We start from the raw sequence: 23,054 nt of genomic DNA, 5'->3' as shown, positions 1-23,054 counted from the left end.
TATTCTCATAACTCGAGAAGTTTTCAAGCAAATGTAACCAAATTTGGCATGTGGTGGGTTTTGGAGGCAGGGATTTTTTTAGTGATGGTTTGAGACCCCTCACCCTCGTGGTAGGGGGATAAGGACTACTATACAAATAAAACAGAAATTTTTGCGTAACTCAAAAACTAATTGAACTCGAGAAATTTTAGACTCTTTCATAAAACATTAATCAATAACAAGACCACCATAAACTATCAATAGTAACATTAGATAATTCAGCGCGAGACGGCCACAGGCCGCGAGTGTTGCCGGCGACCTGCCGTCGGAATCGCCGGCCACTGCGGGGGCAGCCCCCCGTAGAGATCACCTCTATCTAGGTTTATTTATATTCCTAGATCTACTGACCTCTATTACTTTCCTTCAGTTGGGTCACCCCTGCGAAATGGTACTTTCTACGAAAAGATTTTCCGTGAAATGGTACATCCCGCGTAAGGTTTTACGCGAAATGGTATTCTGTGAAACTCTATATTCCGCGTTATGGTCAACCGAGAATTGGTGTTCCACAAAATGGTATTCGGCGAAATGGTTTGTAACGATGGCGAATCTTTAAATGCTATCCGCTTTATTTTATCAGGCTAACCAATGCACAATGGTCAAAAACGAGCTCGTAATCCCAAGTATTAAAAGCCGCTGGTTTGAAATCTTACAAGGTACCTATTCTTATGTAAAAAATGCGGGAAATCGATTGGTGATGGTTTGATCCTGCGCAGACTTCGGGAAGTGATCCATTTTGCCCTATTTTCCCTAAAAATCATGATAAAAGCTAATTAAACAGTATAAAAACTTATATGCCACCCGTGAAACGAACTCAAATAGCTTCCAAATTTTGTCAAAACATCAGAAGAATCAAGTTCCATCCATTCCATAGTGTGCGAAATGCAAGAATAGTCCATTTTGCCCAATTCACCCCCATATACATAGATAACTTAATTAAAGCAATTAAAACTAACTCAAAGGCAAAAACAACCTTCAAAAGAAGTGTGTATTTTATCATACTGAATAACTTCGGAGAACAGTTGTAAGCAATAAATTAATTGGATGCGGAGTTATTGTACAGAATTGATTTTTAAGGGGGTATAGTACTTTTTCAACTTAAAAATATCGAAATTTTTTTTATTGATTATTTCGAAAGATTAACATTTTGACCATATGTGTTTCAAGTCATTTCAATGAATTCCAAAAATTGACAAAGCTACAGCTATTTGTACCGCGCATGTCTGGAGCGATTACACGGCGAATAAAAAGTTCAACGTCGTTTTTCTCGAAACCAGGTTTTGAAAGTCAAAGTTTGAAGTCAATTTTTTCGACTAAAAACCTTATTTTATGTTTGAATGTCCGCCATTTTGTTATGCGTTCGAATTTTAAAAAAGGATGGGTTAAACACGAGATAATTTAATATACTTTCATGTTGTTTTAGAATTTTTCAATTCGGATAAGACCCCCAGCGCCAATCCATGGTACCGCAAATCATGTTTTTTTCGAACGATCATGTTCAAGGAGCCGTAGGGGAGAGGGGAAGAGGTTCACATATGCAAACAAAATTGTAAATATTAGTATAAAGTGCAATGTTTAGAATGCAAAAAACCCGAATCGATTCGCTTTTCGCGTTATCGAGAATAAAATATTTGAAATTATGCAAAAAATATGGTGTTAAAAGTACTATGCCCCCTTAAGTGTGCTTTTTAAATAAATCATTATATCTCGCTACAAGAAAAAGATAGATAGCTATTATATTCAGCAAAGTTAATCATTTTAGCGTGTTCTAAAATTTTTCCGAATAAAAAAATTTTTTGGACCAATTCAAAAAAACAAAAGTTTGTATCACCGTGATAGAGGAATATGTGATTAGCTTGATAGTTTAAAGAGATGCGCTGTATTATATTGATAAACTTCTCCAAAGACACGATCGTTGAAAAATTACGACTTTTTACGCAACAGCAAAAGAACGTGTTTTTGTAGATCTAGGAGAGAATCAGGCAAAACGGACCGATTGTGAATTCATTACGCTACTAAATCGATAACAAACAACTCTCCTGATGTCTTTCGAGTAAACTGGTACTATTCGAGTTTATCCCCCTGTCTTTGAACTAGTTTTAAACGCTCTAATTAGGTTTTACTATGTATTTAGTGGTGAATTGGGCAAAATGGACTATACCTGCATTTCGCACAGTATGGAATTGATGGAATTTGATTCTTCTGATGTTTTGACAAAATTTGGAACCTGTTTGAGTTCGTTTCACGGGCGGAAACTAAGTTTTTATACTGTTTAATTAGCTTTTATCATGATTTTTGGGGAAAATAGGGCAAAATGGACCACTTCCCAAAGTCTGTGCAGGATGAAACCATCACCAATCGATTTCCTGCATTTTTTACATAGAAATAGGTATCGTGTAAGATTCCAAACCAGCGGCTTCTAATACTTGGGATTACGAGCTCGTTTTTGCCCATTGTGCAATGGGGGGAGTTGTTTTCTACTTTACTGTGAGAAAATTTGTATATTAAAACACCCATGAACTCCCCAGAAACATGCAAAACTAGAGATTGTGACAAAGGTCATCCGCGATTCACGATTTATGTGCAACATAATTTGTGGCAATACGAAGTTTGTCGGGTCAGCTAGTTTGATATAAGAAGACAAGTTTAAATTTCCTAAATGCCCGTGCTCTGCATATTAGTTTAATCCAGGGGGATCTATTGCTGTCAAATTCCTTACATGTTTGCGTTAGCGTAGGTGGTGTTTGGTCCATGACTGTCCGTTTGTACTGTCACGGACCAAACGGCTTATGAATGATTTCGAACCAGAGGACTCGCAACTCTATTCCTGTCTACTACAGTTGACAGAAGCTCAATTTCAAACTGTGGCATAGTTGTCATTTATAGTGTTTTGATCCCGGTAATGCCTTTATCTCCTTTTTAGCATGAATGGACCAAATTAAGTAACTTGTTAGATGCTATAGTACATATAGTGGCAGGATCATAAGAGTGGGATTTGAAATCATGGTCACCTGCCTGCCCCTTCACAAGTGAGTTTCACAATTCCTTACCGATAGATCTCCCTGGTTTTATCCGGTTCTTAGAGTTTGTAGTTCCACTAAGAGTTTCATCAAGCCACAATCATACTTATTGTGGCGTAACTGGCTTAAAACGAATGTTAACTTGTTTAAGCATCTTGCTCAAAACATAACATATTTGTCATTGGAGGCATAACTTATGATTGAACGGAAAAAATAAATAAATAATCTGGGTTATCATTTACCTACCACTGGTTCACATTCGTTAATTTCCTTGAAAATAGAAATACCAGCTGTTTATCAGTTATTTCACACTTGACAGCAATAAAATCGAAAGTATGTAAACAATTGCAAAGCAACAAATTTCAACTATTTTCGGATCAGCCAGACGCTAATTCCTCCTCACTTTGAAAATCGCTGCATCACGTCACATGCATGAATATCTCGTCAACCCCTTTTTGTATAAGACATCAGATTTGAATAAATTCTTGTAGTATGTAGATGAAATCGGGCGAAAGATAGGGCTAGTCGCTCATTTTTTATAACTCTTCACTTTCAGGACATCAAATTTGACTAGGTTTCTCGCAGTTCTGAGAAATCTTGTTAGGACGAGAGGGCTTTATCACTTTTTCTGGCGTGTTTCTCAAGCACAGATATCAGATCAATATAAGTATGAACATCGTAGAGAAGCTTCGACCTGTTGGGACGAGGGGACTTTGTCACTTTTTTTTTCTAAAAAATAAAATAATCGAAATCAAGTAAACAGATGGTGTTATGGCTGTAGCGACGGGGGAACCCCCAAACCTCCCCACCCCCCAAACGAAAATTTGTTCTACACTTTGAAGCTTCAATTTTCTGCTACCAATTGCTTAGAGCACAGGTAAATTTACGGAATTAGTTGTATGATCCTCGTTGTCATCGTCAGTAGCATAGACCTCGTGCTTTTTCAACTAGTCGACTGCATGCAACTTAATCTTGGGTTACTCGCCGCCAATTTTCCAGGCGCTTCAGAAGGCGCAAATCGCAAGATCAGGTTGAGTCATCTCACACGTAGAGCCCCTCTGTTCTGGGTGCCCTTGGGGTTGTTAAATAGAAACTTATTCCTTATGACTGTCGTCCGGTCCACCGTAGTTTACCGTTACCAGAATATCCGCAAGTTGTGTCTGCTGCTCAAGATACACGCTAATTTCGTTTTACGTACACTATTATGGGACGTAAGAACAATCGGTCGAAAAAAGGGTGGACGTTAATTCAAATTTTAGACGTAAAACGAGACGATATTAATTCAAATTCCATATGTATAAATATTGACGCAAAAGGAAATCACGTAAAATAAATGGACGTAACAAGAGATTCTAGTGTACCTCCGCCGCTCTTCGCTTCCAGCTTTTGCTCCATGAAATATCGTCCGCAAGTGCGGGCTGTCCTCCCTGAATATCTTCAAATCCATAAAAACTACCGGTCTAATAAGGGCTATGTACTATGTCAGCATCGTATGGTGGCTATCGTTTGCTAGCGGATGGAAGCGTTTGGCGAAGGGCAAAGTAGACTCGATTTTCTGCTTAAATGCGCCGCAGGATCTCCTTATTTATGTTAACGGCGGCCACCAGCGATCCCAACGATTACCGTCCACGAAAAGTGCACGTTCGTCATTTTGAGCCTATACCAATCAGGTATTTGGCCTGCGACGCATTTATTAGCCCAGTCCTACTAATCTCCGATTTCAGTCTAGTGCAGATGGCCTCCGCCGTTGCGAAGTTTCGGCCTACAATATCAAAGTCATCTGCGTAGCCAAGAAGTTTGATACTTTCACTGAAAATTGAGTCTCTCGTTTCGATTTTGCTCGCCGGATCATCTTCTCAAGGACGATGTTGAAAAGCATGCAGGTTAAGCTGTCAACTTGTCTCGACTTTTGCCGCGCGTGGAAGGGACTCGATCCTATTGACACTAATAGTCTCTCCCAGTCAAGATTTGAATATACAACGTACCACGATGTCAACTGGGAGGTGCAATTTCAACATTTACCTTCTTTCATATCAATTTGTTTTTTTAAGTCAAATGAAGAACCCGGAGTATAAACCAAAAAGGGTTATGATGATTGAAGATAATTCCCCATTTCCTGAATAAACCCCTTAAGGTTAGGCTATGTAATTTTTTTGTAACCCCCCCCCCCCCCCTAAGAAAAATTTCTCGCTACGCCCCTGGATGGTGTATTTAACTTACGTCCCTGCCTGTGAAGCAAGGCGATCACGAAGAAAATGTATGAGGATATTTGACCTTGAAACTTTTCGTTACTTCGGTATCTAAGCCAAGAAAATCAAAGCGAGTCGCCTAGGTGACAATTGTCACTTGATTTGCGGCGAATCCAAAATAGTCACGTCGCTCGCCGCGCAGAATAAGGGTGAACGACTGATTCGTCGATGTTGACTAGATTAAATATTATATGCGTTATATTGTACGAAATGTTACTCGACCTCAATCCATTTGCATTAAAAGTTATTGACCTTCTGCTGAATATCTGTTAGAAAAAAATGAAACTTTAAACCCGATCATCTTATGGAAAGAAACCCATTTTATTGACACTGATTGAAGCCAGTTTTGATGCGAAACGGTGCTGCTTCAGTTGAAACCGAAGCTTTATTACTTCATTGTCGAGTGATGATTTGCAATTGAAGGTAACGTTGCCGGGCCCCGGTTGTGACCCTTCGGCCCTGTTGATTCTTTATCCAACTGTTCATATTGGATAGATTAACCGAATAGTGGGTATATCTGATTCAGAATTGAATATATGAAACAATGTTGGTAAAGATGAACATAAAATTGTGTTCATCGGTAAAAGTATACTCAGTTCCACTGAGTACTGAGTACTGGTTGCATGTATCCCTCTGAGGTAGGAGATAACCCACGACTGGTAACAACAGTCGACCCAATTTGTTGGTAGTCCCAGGTGTGATAAAATTGTCATTGTAAATTTGATTACGGGTTCGGTTTGTATAATGTTGTAATTGTAGTGGGTAATAATGGGAAGCCCTATCGAACTGGTCGTTAAATTACTCCTCTCGATTGACCCCGATAATTTGTTCAGGCTTTTGAAAACGGCCCACCCCTTTAAATTGAAATCACACACGCTTGAGTAGTATAATTTTAATAAATTCTGAATAACATTATCTTATATCTAATTCAATCTAAACGTCGAACGACGTTTCACTACGACATGAATTATGCTCAAATAGTATCAAACCTTCCGTAAACTAAATCTTGCTTCATAAACTATCTTCACGATTACCCGCATATCATGAAAGTCAAACTGACTGCCATCGTTTTGATGTTGTATTTAGTGCAATCGCTGCTCCTACTGCTGCTGCAGTAGGTAATCTCCTCGCTATCTCAAAAACTCGTTTGATCGGGTTGAATGCGAAACAGCGAGGAGCAACTTTTCGGCTGGTACCAGTTCCGAACCGACCGAGAATCCCTTTGAAGCTGTTCCCTGTACGACGCTCTAGACCTCCTCCTTCGGAGTGAGTGCACTAATTGTTGGCTGAGAGTTTGGATTAGCAAAGTTTTAATTGATGCATTTCTCCTCTCCGATTGTTGCCGCTGCGCTGCTGCTGCTGCGGCGCTAGGGCAGCGGCGCTTGACAGGGAAAGTTTCGATACACATTCCTAATTCGCTTGCTGTTTCCATTAGCAAGTTGCGAGAGTTCACGCTGCCAGGATGGACTGCGCCGTACGCCATTTGGTGACTTTGTCGTCCTGGAGTTGCAAATACGGCGAAGTACCACCAACTAGCGGTGGGCCCGTCCCTGGGACTCGGAGACGACCCGCCAACTGGAGCGGGAAAATTGTTCGTTCAGTCAAACGAATGGAAAATGTGGGATAGTCCCATATTTTCAATCAAAGTGCAACACAGATCAAGCGTGATTAGCAATGACTTTTCTTACAATCGAGATTGAAAATTTGATAATGGAAAGAACCGTTTCAGATGAAAGTAGCCATTCTCATGGCTCATGCGAATAATAAAAGGCTCATCCTCTTGACAAAAGCGGGTGGCATATTTCAGCGCCGCAAAATGTGTTCCTTCCATCTGGTTAATCCGCACTGCCGGTTGTCGGCGGGGATCTGCTGAAACGTTTGTGTCTCGAGTACGGTATGAAAGTTCACTGACAGCTAGGTCTTTGGATTTTCCGTTTTTTTGTACTCCAGCTGAGATAAAAATTCCGCTCTGCGGAATTATGCAGAGTAAAAAGCTTTTAAAATTATGAATCGCAGTGACGATTAAAATATATGTTTCATACCCGTAGCTTCCGCATGATTGAGTAAGTGCTTTCGCCATGGGGACGTTTATATTTTTACGGTTACCTCGAAACTTAAAAAAAAGCAACTGAATGCACAGTACAACCGGCACAGCATTGATGTTGCCACCCTTGTGGCGCCTGACAGACCCATCAACAGCAGCAGCAGCAGCAGCAGCCAACATGGCAGTCGACGAATTGAAATCCAAATACATATGTTCACTCTCGTTATCTATTTAAATGAATGCAAATCTTTACGGAGCTTTACTATACTGCGGAAAGCCGCCACATGATCTCTGTCGTCCGCTGGGTTGGCTAGACTTGTACGAACACTAAATTGCTATTCAGCTCGTCTCCGAAAAATGTTGGTAACGGGTGGGAAGGGCGAACGGTAGTAGATCAGTTCTATTTAGTTTCTGCATTGTTACGTAGACAGTACTAAAACCGAGACTACCACAATATTTCTAGGAAAGGAAAAACAGTATGCAAAAGAGTTAAGAACCACCCTGCCGAGTATATAAATATGCAGATTGTACTGTATCGAGCGTTGCCCCAAAGTGGCATCCTAGTTCAGCTAGTCGACGGGGTTGTCGATTGCGTTTGGAATTACGCGTCGGCGGGGTTTGTTTTATAGCTTTATAGTTCACTCGTTTTTAGCGTACAGTAAAAACGGATTTTTCTGAGTGTGGGATCAAAATTATTCACAGTAGGGTACTTGATCCATTAATCACTAAATTGATCAATATTCATTTAACTTTTTTATCATTTTAAAGGCAGTTTAATTTAAAAATAAGTTATAAAATTTAATACATGTGGTTAGATAAACTCCACTAGATTTTAAAATAATTTTAATTAGGCCTCTGCTGGAAGCGGTTGAAGCAACATGAGAGCTGTCTAAAATTGCTCAGCTCTTGCTCTGCGTTACGCGTTTCAGCCTACTATGTTTATTTCAGCCATCTTCGGACGAAAAAAGAACGTCTTAACACAGTGAACGTCTCGTACTAATTGAGTTATTCCATCACCAGAAAATCAATCCAGATCAATCAATAAAACCCTGAATTAATGAGATGAGGATTGTCAAGAGCGTCTCGTCGTTTCGATTTTGTAAGCTCCGTACTAGTCGCTTCCAAAGACCACCGAAGTGTGGAGCAGAAAATAATCTACGGTGACGGAAACGATACTGCTAATATTAAAATCAAACATGTAGAACATAGTTTCAAACACTGCGCACATAGCGGTAACAATGGAATGGAATGCTAAGAAAGTCAGTTTAGCGAAGAATTCTCGAAGGCGTGTTCACATTGATATTTGCTAGAGTGCAAGAGGCATCCATTGATCCACATAATAGCTTTTCAACAAATACGCCACACACATAGTCCCTTTGCTTTTCCAATGTGGGTATGTCTAACAGCTTACACCTGTGTTCATATCCAGGAAGTTCGACTGGATCCTTCCAGGTCAGATTACGATGCGCGTTACAGATGAACCATTTCTGTACAGATTCGATCCAAGGCAGTCCAAAGGTCAGGCTCTATTCAGCTGCAAAGCGCCTAGCATTTATCAACTTTTGGACTGTAGATTTTGGAGTCCAAATCTTAGATTGCTACCCTTGTATTCTAAATCTCAGACTCAAAATTATGCAGCTTGGACTCTCAAATCACGGGATCAAAATCTTGTAGCAATAATCTTAGAGACCAAATGGTGGAACTCAAAGTTTCAAGTCCTAGAGTCCTCATAGTCGCAAGCCCAGATTGTAGTTACTCGCAGCGAATATCCGGCATCCAGAATCTGGAGTCCACGGCCCAGAATTTTCATCTTGGAGAACGTGTTTCGAAATTCCAATCTCGAGGTGCAAATCTTGGAGTTTTGATTTTTCAATCAAAATCTTGAAGTCTAAGTTCCAGTATTCAAAGCTTGAAGCTTAACTCTGTTAGTCAAAAGGTGAGAGCCCAAATCTTGGAATTCAGATTGAGGAGTCTCAAAAATCAGTGTTCAGAATCCAGAGTGAAAAGTCCAGAGTCCAGAGTCCAGAGTCTCGAGTCGAGCCCAGAGTCACAGAAATCAGAGCGTATAGAGTCCAAAGTCCAAAGTCCAGGGAGCATGTTTCAGAGTTCAGAGTTTCAGAAACCAGAGTACAGCGTCCAGAGTCCAGTGTCGGGTCCAGAGTCCAGAGTCCAGAATCAGTCAGAAATCAGAGCGTCCAGAGTTCAGAGTCCTATAAAGCTTGCTTCAGATAGTATTGGAACAAAAACAATTGCGTGTATTTCAGTTATTTATTATTGAATTCAAGATCTTTTCTTACACAAATGTAGCATTTTCCTCATACTTTTAAGAAACAATACGCATAAAATTATTCGTCACGGTTTCGAAGGAATTCTCGAACTTTTCCTGTTATATGGCTCATTAGGCGGCGCCCACTTTCTTCGTCAACCGTTTTGGCTACCTTATTCCATCAGGTCTTCATCTGATTGATATCTTTGACAACTTTTCTTATTGCCTTGAGTCTCTTCTTCATGATTGCCCAGTATTTCTCAATAGGGCGGAACTGGGGGCAATTGGGTGGGTTAAGGTCTTTCGGAACAAACTGGACCCATTTCTCTGCATACCATTCTTGAACGACTTTGCTGTAATTACAGCTTACCAAATCTGGCCCAAATCGCCACGTGATGGTGTTGGGATCGAATTCGCAAAAATTCGTTTTTGGACACACATCCGACGTCATATTTGTAACGAAAACTTTCGTTTTTCTGCCACAGTTGCAAATGCCCTGCCAAATTATAAATTTTCGTGCATATTTGTCGGCAAAAACAAATTTCAATTGGCTTGGAACATCCCCCCGATCCGTTGCCAAGTAAAATTTTTGATCTGGCATTTGCCCGAAGACAGCCTAGACATAGGTTTCACTGACCATCAGAAGACCCGTCGAAGTTGGTTAGCACCCGGTCGTATAGGTTTCAAGTACGGACTTTGGCCACAATATTCCGGCTAGCTCGATACGACTTGATTCCTTCCCGGAGTCGAATTCCTCTCACGCTACTATGGGCAGCACCGAATTTTCAACGCCAAATCACGGTCCGACTGATTGGGGTTCCTCTTGATGGTCTTCAAAGTCTTATCACGTAGTTTCCGGTCGACAGTTCCACTTCGATGATTAGCTGGAAGCTTCCGAATCGTCGTCAATATTTCCTTATACCGTTTGATATTTCAGCTTTTTTGAATTTCAGCTGTTTAGCGTGCCTAGATGCAGACCACAATGGATTTCCCAAATAACTGTGCACAATTTTTTCCCTTCTCTCGGCTTCCATGTTATTTGTTTACAAAATGCAGTCGTTTTGCGAAATGTCCAAAATACATCGGTGAAGCAAACAAAATTTTCGACACGTGGGCACCAAGAACGTCCAAATCCGTCCCCCAAGAGCGCCACAATATGAGCAAAAGTTTGTTTCAATTCTAAATGAAGTAAGCTATATCAGGGTCTAAGGAACCTCAGAAACCAGAGTCCAGAGTCCAGAGTCCAGAGTCCAGAGTCCAGAGTCCAGAGTCCAGAGCCCACAGTCCACAGTCCACAGTCCCGAGTTGAGTCCAGATTCCACAGTCTAGAGTAATGCAATTCTAATAGTGTTGAAAAGTCACCACTAGTGATTGAACACACAATATGATATAAGCATAAGCATAAGCATAAGCATAGGATACCGCCCGTGTGCTGCTACTCCGTTATTGACCAGGACCGATGAAAATTGCAAAATGATGGCTGGAAAGAGCATGCTTGGGACAGCACGCTATTCCTCATTGTGCAACCTTATCAGGTCCCTGCATGCTGATCAATACCGACGCCGGCCACGTCCGAATGCGGGTCCTGGTGGGATGGGAAGGAATGTTAGTCCAATACTTGTTGCTACTAAAGACCAGGGAATCCTCTGCATCTTCACAAGTATTTCGGGAAAGGAAATGTTGTTAGTAGATGGGGGGAGTTATATGAGACTAACCTGACTATTCAAAAATTTTCTGGTAAAGCCAGTAATTACGAAAATTAAGATACCTTTAAAAAATACCTTTTAATAAATTTAATATAATGCCATTGGTGCTCATATACAACCATAATTTGATAATTCATATCTAAAAATATTATGCACATGCGAGATTTAAAATGACTCGAAAACCTCGTGACAAATTTGAATTTATTATACCTGAAAACAAAAATCAGGCATAATGAAACAAGCCAATATAGTTCCTAAGTTGATAAGCATTTCCTCCTATCAACGCTAATATGCAGAGATATAGCGCCCTACACGCTTTTTGAACACACAATATGATATAGGATACTAACTCTTAAGTATTTTATGTCATCGAATATTTACCTCAATAAAAAAGGGTCTTGAGCTCAGATCCCTGGGTCCAAAGTCCAGAGTGTCAGAAACCAGAGTACAGCGTCCAGAGTCAAACCCAGAAGCCAGAGTCCAAAGTCCAAAGTCCATGGTCTAGAGTCCAAAGTCTAGCGTCCATGGTCCAAAGTTCAGAGTCGAGTCCAGGGTTCAGACCCTCAACCCCAGAGTCTTAAAAATCAGAGTACAGCGTCCAGAGTCCAGAGTTCAGAATCCAGAGTCCAGAATTCAGAGTCCAGAAACAAATGTCCAGGGTCCATGGTCAAGAATTTCAGAAACCAGAATTTATAATTCAGATTACAGAGTCGAGTCCAGACTCCAGAGTCCCGAGGCGAGTCCAGAGTCCCGAGTCGAGTCCAGAGCAGGGATGTCACACATAGTTCTGTGTTTTTTGTTGGAAAAATCTAGCCTTCTGTACAGCGCGGAAAATATCTGTGCTGAAATCTGCCCAATGCAAAACGATGAGTGTGAAAGAGATGGAGAGTTGTTTTTCTGACTATTTCCGTCTTTTTCACTCTCATTGTGAAAGCTCAAAAATCTGTTTAATCTGTGATATTGACGCAAGTCTGTATTCTTTTGTAACCCTGCTGCTGGGTGGGGGGGTCTCCGTAGCCGCGAGATCATCGAGTCTGCTTTGACAAGCGAGCGGTCGTGGGTTCGAATCTTAGTAGAATCACGGCATTCGATGTCAAGTGACTTTAGCATGGGTTTATTCTCAGGCCCCTCATTTACCCTTCCTTCATGCTGAATTCTATATACAGGTATACCTCGACAGTACGTACACCTTTGCTTCGTTTAGCGTACGTATTACCGAAGTGTACGTCCTATCGATTCACAATTTTAGGCTTTGAAGCATTTATGTATAATGCTTAATATTGCATGAAATTTGCAAATTTGCACACACTATTGAATGAATATATATTTTAGTGGTATTAATTTAATATTGCCTTTTGTGAAGCTTGGAATGAAACAAATAAAGTGTTGCTGGAAAATGTACGTACTATCGAGGCAAATGTACGTATTATGGAGGGTAAGTACTATTGAGGTATACCTGTATTTAACCACTGAAGCCTCTTGACAGTGCAAATGTCCCTCCTATAGTTAAGTGTACTGGTCAGAGGAACGAAGCACTTATAATATGGGATAGTGCTGGCAGCGAGGAATTAGTGGGTAAAGTAGATCAAGCTTTGAAGGAATGGTAAACCTCAATACACACAAGCCCGCATGAAATTTAATAAGCATACACTGATAATAAAACTTGGTTTATTGTACGAAAACGAACGTTTGCTTTACGAATTCTTTCGTTATTCTACCATGAAGTAGAGTGGGGTCAATCCCGGCGTAGTGGTTAGCATTCACGCCTCTCATGCCGAGGACCCGGGTTCAAATCCCAACCCCGCAATAGTCACGAATGACCTAAGCTGTTAAAGTGACTATAATCAAACAAACAACAACCATGAAGTAGATTCGTAAAATCAGTCCTGAATGTTTCGTACATATTAACATATTCGGACGAATCATTGCATTTTACAAAATGCACGAAAACGCTCTCGGTAAAAATAATACTAGATTTTACTATTTTCCGATAGGTGTCAGTATTCTACATTACTGATACCTACTGAAAAACAGCGAAATCTCTTTTAACTCCGGAAAAAAGCCGATTTTATCGGGAATCGATCGACTTCTTTACGAACAGCCGACGACGCCGCAAACCACAGAACCACAACTACTGCATACCAAACAGGTCATAATTGCACAAGTCGTTTTTCTCTTCATACAATCTTCGCAACCCCTTTTTGTCGATAACGATGCCAGACGACAACCGTGCATTAAATGAGTTTTGATGCAAGACAGCTACGAATGTGCTCTGGTAGAAAATACGAATCCTTCGTAATAACAACATTTGCGGTAGACAATTGGCCTACGAATGTTTTTAAATGGTATGAAATTATTTATATCAGCTACGAATATAGCTTTACGAATGTTTTTTAAAAAAATACGAAATTATATTCTCATTGTATCGCTCACTCAATAGCGATTATAACAAAAAGAAATGCAGTGCAGATCATACAGCAAACACCCTGGCGATGTTACAATAGATCAACTATAGTGGTCGCAGTAATGAGTCCACACGTGAAAAAAACCCTGCTGATGAGAAGAACCGAGCCAGAAGTCACATATTGGCTGCAACTACGACAGAGCCAGAGCCAGAGCAGAGAGATATTCCGAGATGCTAGAGTTGCCGAAAAGTGACTTCATCGTCATAAGAATGCCAAATGCCAGCACTGGGATCGCGTTCTTGCGGAGTCGGAGAATTGCTTCGAGAGGCGCGATACGAGAAGCTTTTTTATTGCGATAAACGGAATCAAGAACCTGGACCGTGTCAACACCTGTTATGTGCAACGACAAGGAAGGGATCCTGATTACCGAAAGATCGAAAGTGGCTAGGCATCATTTTGATGTATTGTTGAAAGGTAAACAAGATGGAGCGGTCAACAGAAATAGGATAACGATTCAGGATGATGGACAAGCAGTGGATCCAGCAACTTTGGACGAGGTTAGAAAAGCAGCGAATGAGCTGTAAACGGCAAAGCAGCTGGAAAGGACGAAATTCCCGCCGAACTTTTGAAAGTCGAGAGCGCTGCATTGTGCAATCCATCAGATTGTACTAAATATATGGACTGAGGAGGAACTACCTATGGACTGGTGGGAAGGTCTCATATGCCCTATTTACAAAAAGGACCGTCGAGTCGAGTGCAGCAATTACCGAGGCATTACTCTCCTCAATTCTGCAAACAAAATTCTCTCCCGCATCTTGTTTCATGAACTGAGGCCGTTGCAGAAAACCTTGGTTGGCGAATACCAGTGCGGTTTTCAAAAGGGACGCTCCACGACAGACCAAATGACAACCTTGCGACAAATTCTCGATAAAATCCGGGAATTCAACTTGCAAACTCATCTTTTGTTTATAGACTTCAAGGCGACGTACGATTCAGTTCAGCGAAATAACCTGTGGCGAATGATGCTTGAACATGGTTTTCCAACAAAACTGATTAGGCTGATACGTGCTACCTTTGATGGTTATAGATCAAGCGTCAGAATAACGGGTGAGAGGTGGTTTCAAATAAGGCTATCGAATTTGCTGTTGAAAGGTGCTATTCAGGGGGCAGTCGTGCAGAGGACCGGTACCATCATCACGAAATCTCACATGCTCCTATGGTTCGCGGATGATATCATCCTTTATTCGCTATCGGAAAACACCAATGAGTCTACTTTTTGAACAACACTTAAATATTATTACGTAATGTGAACCCTCTGCTACTATAAAGTGTAAAAACCAGCAAATAAGCAAAACGTTTAAAAACATTCTTCCTGGTAAGTGCTCATTTCGTAAGCTCACGATGGGGTTTGTTTCGAATTGAAAACATTTTTCCCGCAATGAATGTACTCCACCCACGCGTGCACTCGAGCGCAAGTTGGCCCCTTAAAGAGTAAACTCAAATTTCGGTTGCGTGAGCAGCTGTTGCTGCTGCGGTGCCAGTGCCATTCCGGACACATCGAATCCGGTGTACCTACCAACCTACTGTATGTATGGGAAACCAACCAAAAATCCAACCGAAACCCAAAAACTGCAAATAGTAAATAGTGGCAAGGTCAATGGGGTTAAAAGCTTTGCGGTGAAAGTGGCGAGTAGAGGAACAAGCAGAAGAAGAAAAAAAAAGCTGCTAACAGTTGCTCCAACCTCGGTTCCGGTTCAACAAATATCTGCGGAAAAGGCAGTCAGCAGCCACTGCTGCTGCGCTGCGCTGGCTGTGCTGTCATTGCAATTTCGTGTGGTGTGGCTAGGTCCTAGGTCCATTTCCTGCCTGACCGGCTGGCCAACAGTTTGCGGGAAGAAAACAGCTGTGCAGCAGACACACCAGAAGCTGGGTTGATTTGTCGGTAGGTATTTGCTCTCTAGGGTGGTTCGACTTTTTTAAGTTTGTAACAAGTTTTTAATTTGGTGATAGTCTAAAGAAAATATGGAATGAATTCAACTTGTTGGTCCTATATGATGGATATGTTACGTCCCATACAACAAAACCACATTTTCAGGGGGTTACGAGGTTTGTTTCGTGGTCCACTAACGCGCACTGGGATAGGACTACAGGAAGAATGAAATTCCCTTCGCTCACCCAGTATGCAACAGCTGCGAGTTGATCTGGATGTGCATATCGCAGCATTTGAGTGCAACGCGCCATCCAATATCTAGGTAGTGTGCTGCTGCTGCTGCTACGTAAGCAGTCAGTCGGTGAAGCACAATGGCGATTCCTAAACTGCTAAATGCGCAAATTTCGTGCTCATGAGTTCAAAAATGGTGGTGCTGCTGCTAGGCGGACGTGAGTGTGCATTCGGATAAGGTGTTTTTGACGTGAATATGAGCGTGATTTTTCTGCTCGCAAAAGAATTATATTAACTCACATTGCCGTGCTACCTCCAGAACCTAATCATTTATTGATCTTTACACTTCTGTACACTTACGGATGCAATGTTTTACGATATTCAATGTACTTACCCGTTTTTATGGTTTGATGCTGTCTTTGGAAAGCATGCGGTAGTAAAGATCTGCAGTTAGTGTTGCGTGTCGTGGGTGAAAAAATATTACGGAAGCCCAATTGAAAATTGCAAAAGAGAAATTTCGTTAACAAGAATCGAGAAGCTATTGGAGCAATTGGAGTAAAGAAGTGAGTAATTAGAGGAACCGGCATTCCGGTTAGAAGAAAAACAGATGCTTGCACAGGAGGAATGAAGTCTACAGGAAGGAAAAACAGTTACAACTGAAGAAGGAGTCGATAAAAAAAACGGCACGAAATCATCATTAAACTTGGTTTGATTGTGGAGTTTCTACCAGAAAGTATTCGGTTGGCTGGATAAGATATTCCAGCTAATCCGGTAGAGCAAGTCATAAATAAATGTGGATCGCACAGCAATTCGCTTTGGCAGAATCTTTTCTGTTTCCTGGGGAACACTGCCTAAGTAACCAGTCTAAGTCAGCGTGGTTTTATTTCAATTTTATAGAGGTTTTATTGCGGTATCTTTACCTCTGATTTTATCATGGTGTTACGCAATACCAAGATGATGCAAGTAAAAAATTAAGTATAGCTAGCTATAACATCATAATAGAACTACTAATAAAGCAAATTAAATGTGCTTGTTTATATTACCAATATAAACCTGGTTGGCTGCGACATATCTATACCTATAAAAATGGATTTCTGTCTGTCTGTCCCTATGTTCCTTATAGAATCGAAAACTACTGAACCGATCGGCGTGAAAATGTGCATGTAGGGGTTTTTGGGGTCAGAGAAGGTTCTTACTTACTTAATTGGCCTAACGTCTTATGACAAGGCCTGCGCAGTATAATTTCTCCATCTGTTTCGGTCCATGGCAACTGATCTCCAGTTCCGCGGGCACCCAGTGCTCGCCAGATCTCGCTCCACCTGGTCTTGCCACCTCGCTCGCTGTGCCCGTCTTCGTCTTGTTCCTACCGGATTTGATGCGAAAACCATTTTTGCAGGATAGTTGTCCGGCATTCTAGCAACATGTCCTGCCCAACGTATCCGTCCAGCTTTAACCACTTTCTGAATACTTGGTTCGCCGCTGAGACGCGCGAGTTCGTGGTTCATTCTTCGCCTCCATACACCGTACTCTTGCACTCCACCAAAGATGCTTCTTAGCACCCGCCGTTCGTAAACTCCGAGTGCTCGTAGGTCCTCTTCTAGCAGTGTCCACGTTTCGTGCCCGTAGAGGACAACCAGTCTAATTAGCGTTTTGTACAGTGTGCACTTTGTACGGGGGCTGAAATTGTTGGACCGCAAGTGTTTGTGGAGTCCGAAGTAGGCCCGACTTCCGCTGATAATACGGGCTGGTACCGAATGGCCGAAACACAAATGGCCGAATCACGAATGGCCGAAATCCAAATGGTCGAATTTCAATAACAGTCACAGAAGGCCGAATCACGTAAGGCCGAATCACGAAAGGCCGAAATTTTTCAGAATGCCTAAATAACTACTCAATAAAAAACCATGAATTGGCAAGTAGTTAACAAATAACTTTAATCAAACAAAAAACAAACTACTACTATTAAACAAACAAAACATGCTTTACGAACGCCTTTGTTTAGCGCTTAATAAAACCGCAACTGCGTCAACAAAATTTTTGCTGCTCATTTTGTGAGCATTAACACATTTCGAGTAGATTTTTTCGTCTATTTCTCGGCGCGAATTCGGAACATCCCCTTGAAGAATTCTAAGGATGTTCCTCTCTATCGCCTTTTGCTCCATCCGCAGCTCTTTAATGATCCTGGTCATTGACAGGTGATGGGAACCAACAATAGTTGCGTACATTACCTGCTTGTTTTTATTGAATAGTACCCCATCACTGGAAAGCATCGGTTTTCCTCTCTGCGACAACACAATTTTGACGACAGGTGCACTTTCTTCATCGTTGAAACCAGCAACATCGGATGAATCGCCGGATGCACTCATTTTTCACAGGACAACTACCAACTACCGTGCGGAAAGCAAACCGTGTTCAACAACAATGGACACAACTGTTAGCTTTGCTATGTGCGGTCAACAAAGATGGACACGGCGGGATATTGAATGAAATATTTCGGCCGCTTTAGTGATAGGGTAATAAACTTGTTTTTACCTGGTTTTTATCTCATATTTCTTAATTATAAATACATCTTCATTATAAGGTGCGAGACGTATTTACCGTGTTAGTAGCAAATGTTTCCTAGATGATTCAGGGCGAGACGGCCGTAGGCCGCGAGTGTGCGCCGGTGACCCGCCGTCGGAAGCGCCGGCCACTGCGGGGTGGCAGCCCCCCTGCAGAAACCACTACTATTTAGGTGCATGCATTTTCCTAGGTTTACTGTCTATTAGGGATTATCCCTTAGTTAAGTCCGAACGAGCGGCAGCAAGTAAGGACAGCATGTACCCAACGTTTGCGCAGGTTGAAGGCTATGAATATTTTCGGTCGAATATGACATTCGGCCATTCGTGTTTCGGTCATTTGTGATTCGGCCATCCGTGATTCGGCCTTTTGTGATTCGGCCATTCGTGATTCGGCCATTTGGTATATTATGCCATTCGTTATTTCGGCCATTTGTGTTTCAGCCATTCGTAGGCAATCCGATAATACGTCTTTTAATCTCACGGCTGGTATTGTTGTCCTCTGTTGCCAGTGAGCCAAGGTATACGAACTCGTCGACTACCTCGAACTCATCCCCGTCGATTACCACGGTACTGCCCAAGCGAGCCCTGTCGCGCTGGGTCCCGCCCGCCAGCATATACTTCGTATTTAGACGTATTTATCTTCAATCCAATCTTCTCTGCTTCGCGTTTCAGTCTGGTGTACTGATCTTCCACCGCCTCAAATGTTCTGCCGACAGCATCAACGTCGTCAGCAAAGCAGATAAATTGACTGGATTTATTGAAAATCGTGCCCCGCATTTTGATCGCCGCTCGCCTTATAACACCTTCAAGCGCAATATTGAATAGCAGGCAGGAAAGACCATCTCCTTGTCGAAGTCCCCTGCGAGATTCGAATGGGTCCGACAATCCACCCGAAATTCTCACACAGCACTGGATCCCATCTATCGTAGCCATGATAAGTCTAGTAAGCTTACCAGGAAAGCCGTTTTCATCCAAAATTTTCCATAGCTCTTGTCGGTTTACGCTATCATATGCGGCTTTGAAATCGATGAACAGGTGGTGCGTGGGGACTCGGAATTCGCGGCACTTCTGGAGGATCCGCCGCAGGGTGAAGATTTGGTCCGTTGTAGACCGACTCTCCATGAATCCGGCCTGGTAACTTCCCACAAATCTATTGGCTATTGGCGATAGTCGATGAAAGAGGACTTGGGACAGCACTTTGTAGGCGGTATTCAGGATAGTGATGGCTCAGTAGTTCTCACAATCCAGCTTATCACCTTTCTTGTAGATAGGGCAGATAACCCCGTCTTTCCACTCCTCCGGTAGTCGTTCCGTATCCCAAATCTTGGCAATCAGTTGATGCAGACAGCCGGCCAACTTGTCCGGGCCCATTTTAATAAGTTCCGCTCCAATGCCATCCTTTCCCGCTGCTTTGTTGTTCTTCAGCCGCTGGATGGCTTCTTTAACTTCCCTTATCGATGGGGGTGGCACATCTTCGTCGCTTGCTGCACCAATGTGGTCACTTCCTCCGCTATCATGGTCTTCCGCCTGCACGCCAATCAGGTGTTCATCGTAGTGCTGCTTCCACCTTTCGATCACCGCACGGTCGTCAGTCAAGATACCTCCTTCTTTATCTCTGCACATTTCGGCCCGCGGCACGGAGCCTTTGCGAGATCCGTTGAGTCTCTGATAGAACTTCCGTGTGTCGTGAAAGCGGTACAGCTGTTCGAGTTCTTCGCACTCCTTCTCCTCTTGGTGGCGCTTCTTCTCCTTGAAGAGTCGGGTTTGCTGCCTCCGCTTCTGTTTGTATCGCTCCACATTCTAACGGGTGGGTCAACGCTGCATTTGTACCCGCGCTGCGTTCTTCTCAGCCAATATCTGCTGGCATTCCTCGTCAAACCATTCGTTACGTCGATTCGGTGCCACACTGCCTAGGACGTTCTACGCTACGCTGTTAATGGCTGTTTTCACGGCATTCCAACAGTCCTCAAGACGGGCTTCATCCAGCTCACCCTCTTCCGGCAGCGCGGTTTCGAGAGATAACGCGTAGTTTTCGGCGACCTCCGGTTGCTTCAGTCGCGCTAGATTATACCGTGGCGGGCGGCGGTATCGTATGTTGTTCACAACAGATAGTTTTTGACGTATCCTTACCATGACTAGGTAGTGATCCGAATCAATGTTAGCGCCTGGATAGGTTCTGACGTCGATAATGTCTGAAAAGTGCCGACCATCTATCAGAACGTGGTCGATTTGTGGTTCTGTCTGGTTGGGTGATCTCCAGGTGTACCGATGGTAGAGGTTATGCTGGAAGAAGGTACTACGTATGGCCATGTTCTTGGAGGCGGCGAAGTCGACAAGTCTTAGGCCGTTTTCATTCGTTTGCGGGTGAGCGCTGAACCGTCCAATCACCGGTTTGAATTCCTCCTCCTGACCAACCTGAGCATTACAGTCCCCGATGATAATTTTGACATCATGTCTTGGGCAGCGGTCGTATTCACGCTCCAGCTGCTCGTCTACCGCCCGATCACCCGCTTCTGCATCTCGTCCATCACTATAAAAGCTGTGCCCAGCTCGTGTGTATTGCCGCAGCCTTGGTAGATGGTATGACCATCTCTATACGTACGTACCATCGTTCCTTTCCAGCATACCTCCTGCAGCGCTACGATGTCGAACTTGCGGCTTTTCACTTCTTTAGAAAGCACGTGGGTACTTCCGAGGAAATTTAGAGACCGACAGTTCCATGTTCCTAATTTCCAATCGTTAGTCCGTTTTCGTCACCTGGGTTTTTGCCGATTGTTCCGATTAGAGTTATTATTATTACTTACGGAGTCCATTGCTTTGATTTTTTTAGTGGTTCAGGCTTGCAAAGCCCGCAAATAACCCCACAGTGTCGTCGGAGGGCCAACGTAGCTCAAAGGAGCCCTCCTTCCCTGTCAGCATACGACCTTAGTTTCCACCGGGGTTGGTTACCCGATCTTGCTCCGAGGTTGCTCGTATCCCGGCTGGTACCACGAGGAGGTAGGGGTAGGAGTTGCTAGGTAAGAGGCTGTGAACCACTATGGGGTCTATTTTATGCCCAGTGCACAAGGCACCGATGGTACGCATTACCAAGCCGTTTACCAGCCGTTTACCAGGGAAGATTCTTATGATGGTTAGAGACCGCTCCCCCCACTAAGAGGGGGGAGGGGGCTCCCATACAAATCTATATCTATAAAAATGGATTTCTGTCTGTCTGTCCGTATGTTCCTTATAGAATCGAAAACTACAGAATCGATCGGCGTGAAAATTTGCATATAGGAGTTTTTGGGGCCAGAGAAGGTTCTTATGATGCTTAGAGACCCCTCCCCCACAAGGAGAGGGGGCTCCTATACAAATGAAACACAAATTTCTGCATAACACGAGAACTAATCAAGCAAATGGAACGAAATTTTACATGTGGGTGTTTTTGGAGACAAGAATTTGTTCTATGGTGTATACCCAAGCAACAATGTGGGTTTTATTGTAGTTTTATGACGGGTTTGAAGACCAATTTTGGTCTTAAATGCCATAATAAGTGTGTAAGAAAACCCAAATTGTTATTTGGGTAGAGACTCCTCCCCACTTTAGGAAGGGGGGGGGGGCTCCTATACAAATGAAAGACAAATTTCCTCATAACTCGAAAACTAATTAATCAAATGGAACCATATTTGGAATGTGGGTGTTTTAGGAGGCATGATTTTTTTCTTTGATGAATTAGGACCCCTCTCCCTTTTTATGAGGGGGGGCTTCCATACAAATGAAATGCAAATTTCCTCATAACTCGAGAAGTAATCAAGCAAGTGGAACCAAATTTGGCATGTGGGGGGTTTTGGAGGCAGGATTTTTTTTAATGATGGTTTGAGACCCCTCACCCCTGTGGTAGGGGGATAAGTACTCTCATAAAAATAAAACAGAAATTTTTGCGTAACTCAAAAACTAATCGAGCTCGAGAAATTTTAGACTCTTTCATAAAACATTAGTCAATAACAAGACCACCAAAAACTATTAATAGTAGCATTAGATAATTCTGGCACAAGGGGGCACAAAGCGATTTTTTTAATCCAGCAAAAAAAACTTGGATGTAAGCATTTTTATTTAAAGTTTAAACGTGAAAACCGAATCTATTCTTGCTTATAATATATACGTTATTCTTTTCTATGCAAAAATCTACGAAAAAAAGACAAAAACGATGGAAAATTTTTTTGGACGATTTTCGGGAATTTCGTTGTTCGAATTTCCATTTCTGTTTCGTGGTAGAAGCGTTAACTTAACTTGTACACTCATTTTTCGAGTTTTTCAGACTGTAGAGCCCACAGGCAATTGATTTTATTAAAATAATTTGACTCATATCCTACAAATTATTTTTCTGCCCCCCGATTTTTCAAGCCAATTTACAAGGGGGGGGGGTTGACAAAAACTTTAAAAATGATTTGCAATGGCCTTATATATTCTTTCGGATATTTTATTATGGTCGCATAAATCACATTAATTAGGATGATCTGACAGTAAAACATTACCTTTTCTGTTTACTGCTATATATTTTCAAGTTAATAAAGCTGTCTAGCTGATTTAGCTTTTTACACAGCAAGCGTTATGCATTATAGCTTTG

At 42.3% G+C, this 23,054-nt stretch overlaps 1 long non-coding RNA gene across 1 annotated transcript in view; it reads left to right on the top strand.

The window, feature by feature from the left end:
* Window positions 1–15,928: 15,928 nt before the first annotated feature.
* The window catches only part of LOC128745235 (uncharacterized), a 33,608-nt gene continuing 26,482 nt past the window's right edge, over window positions 15,929–23,054 (top strand). Inside the window, exon 1 of the long non-coding RNA XR_008412528.1 lies at window positions 15,929–16,450. This is a non-coding gene — a long non-coding RNA (uncharacterized LOC128745235). The remainder of the gene's footprint in view (window positions 16,451–23,054) is intronic.

Source organism: Sabethes cyaneus, chromosome 1, assembly GCF_943734655.1.
Source record: "Sabethes cyaneus chromosome 1, idSabCyanKW18_F2, whole genome shotgun sequence".
Taxonomy (NCBI): Eukaryota; Metazoa; Arthropoda; class Insecta; order Diptera; family Culicidae; genus Sabethes; species Sabethes cyaneus.
This window is presented reverse-complemented; position numbering and strand designations above follow the sequence as displayed.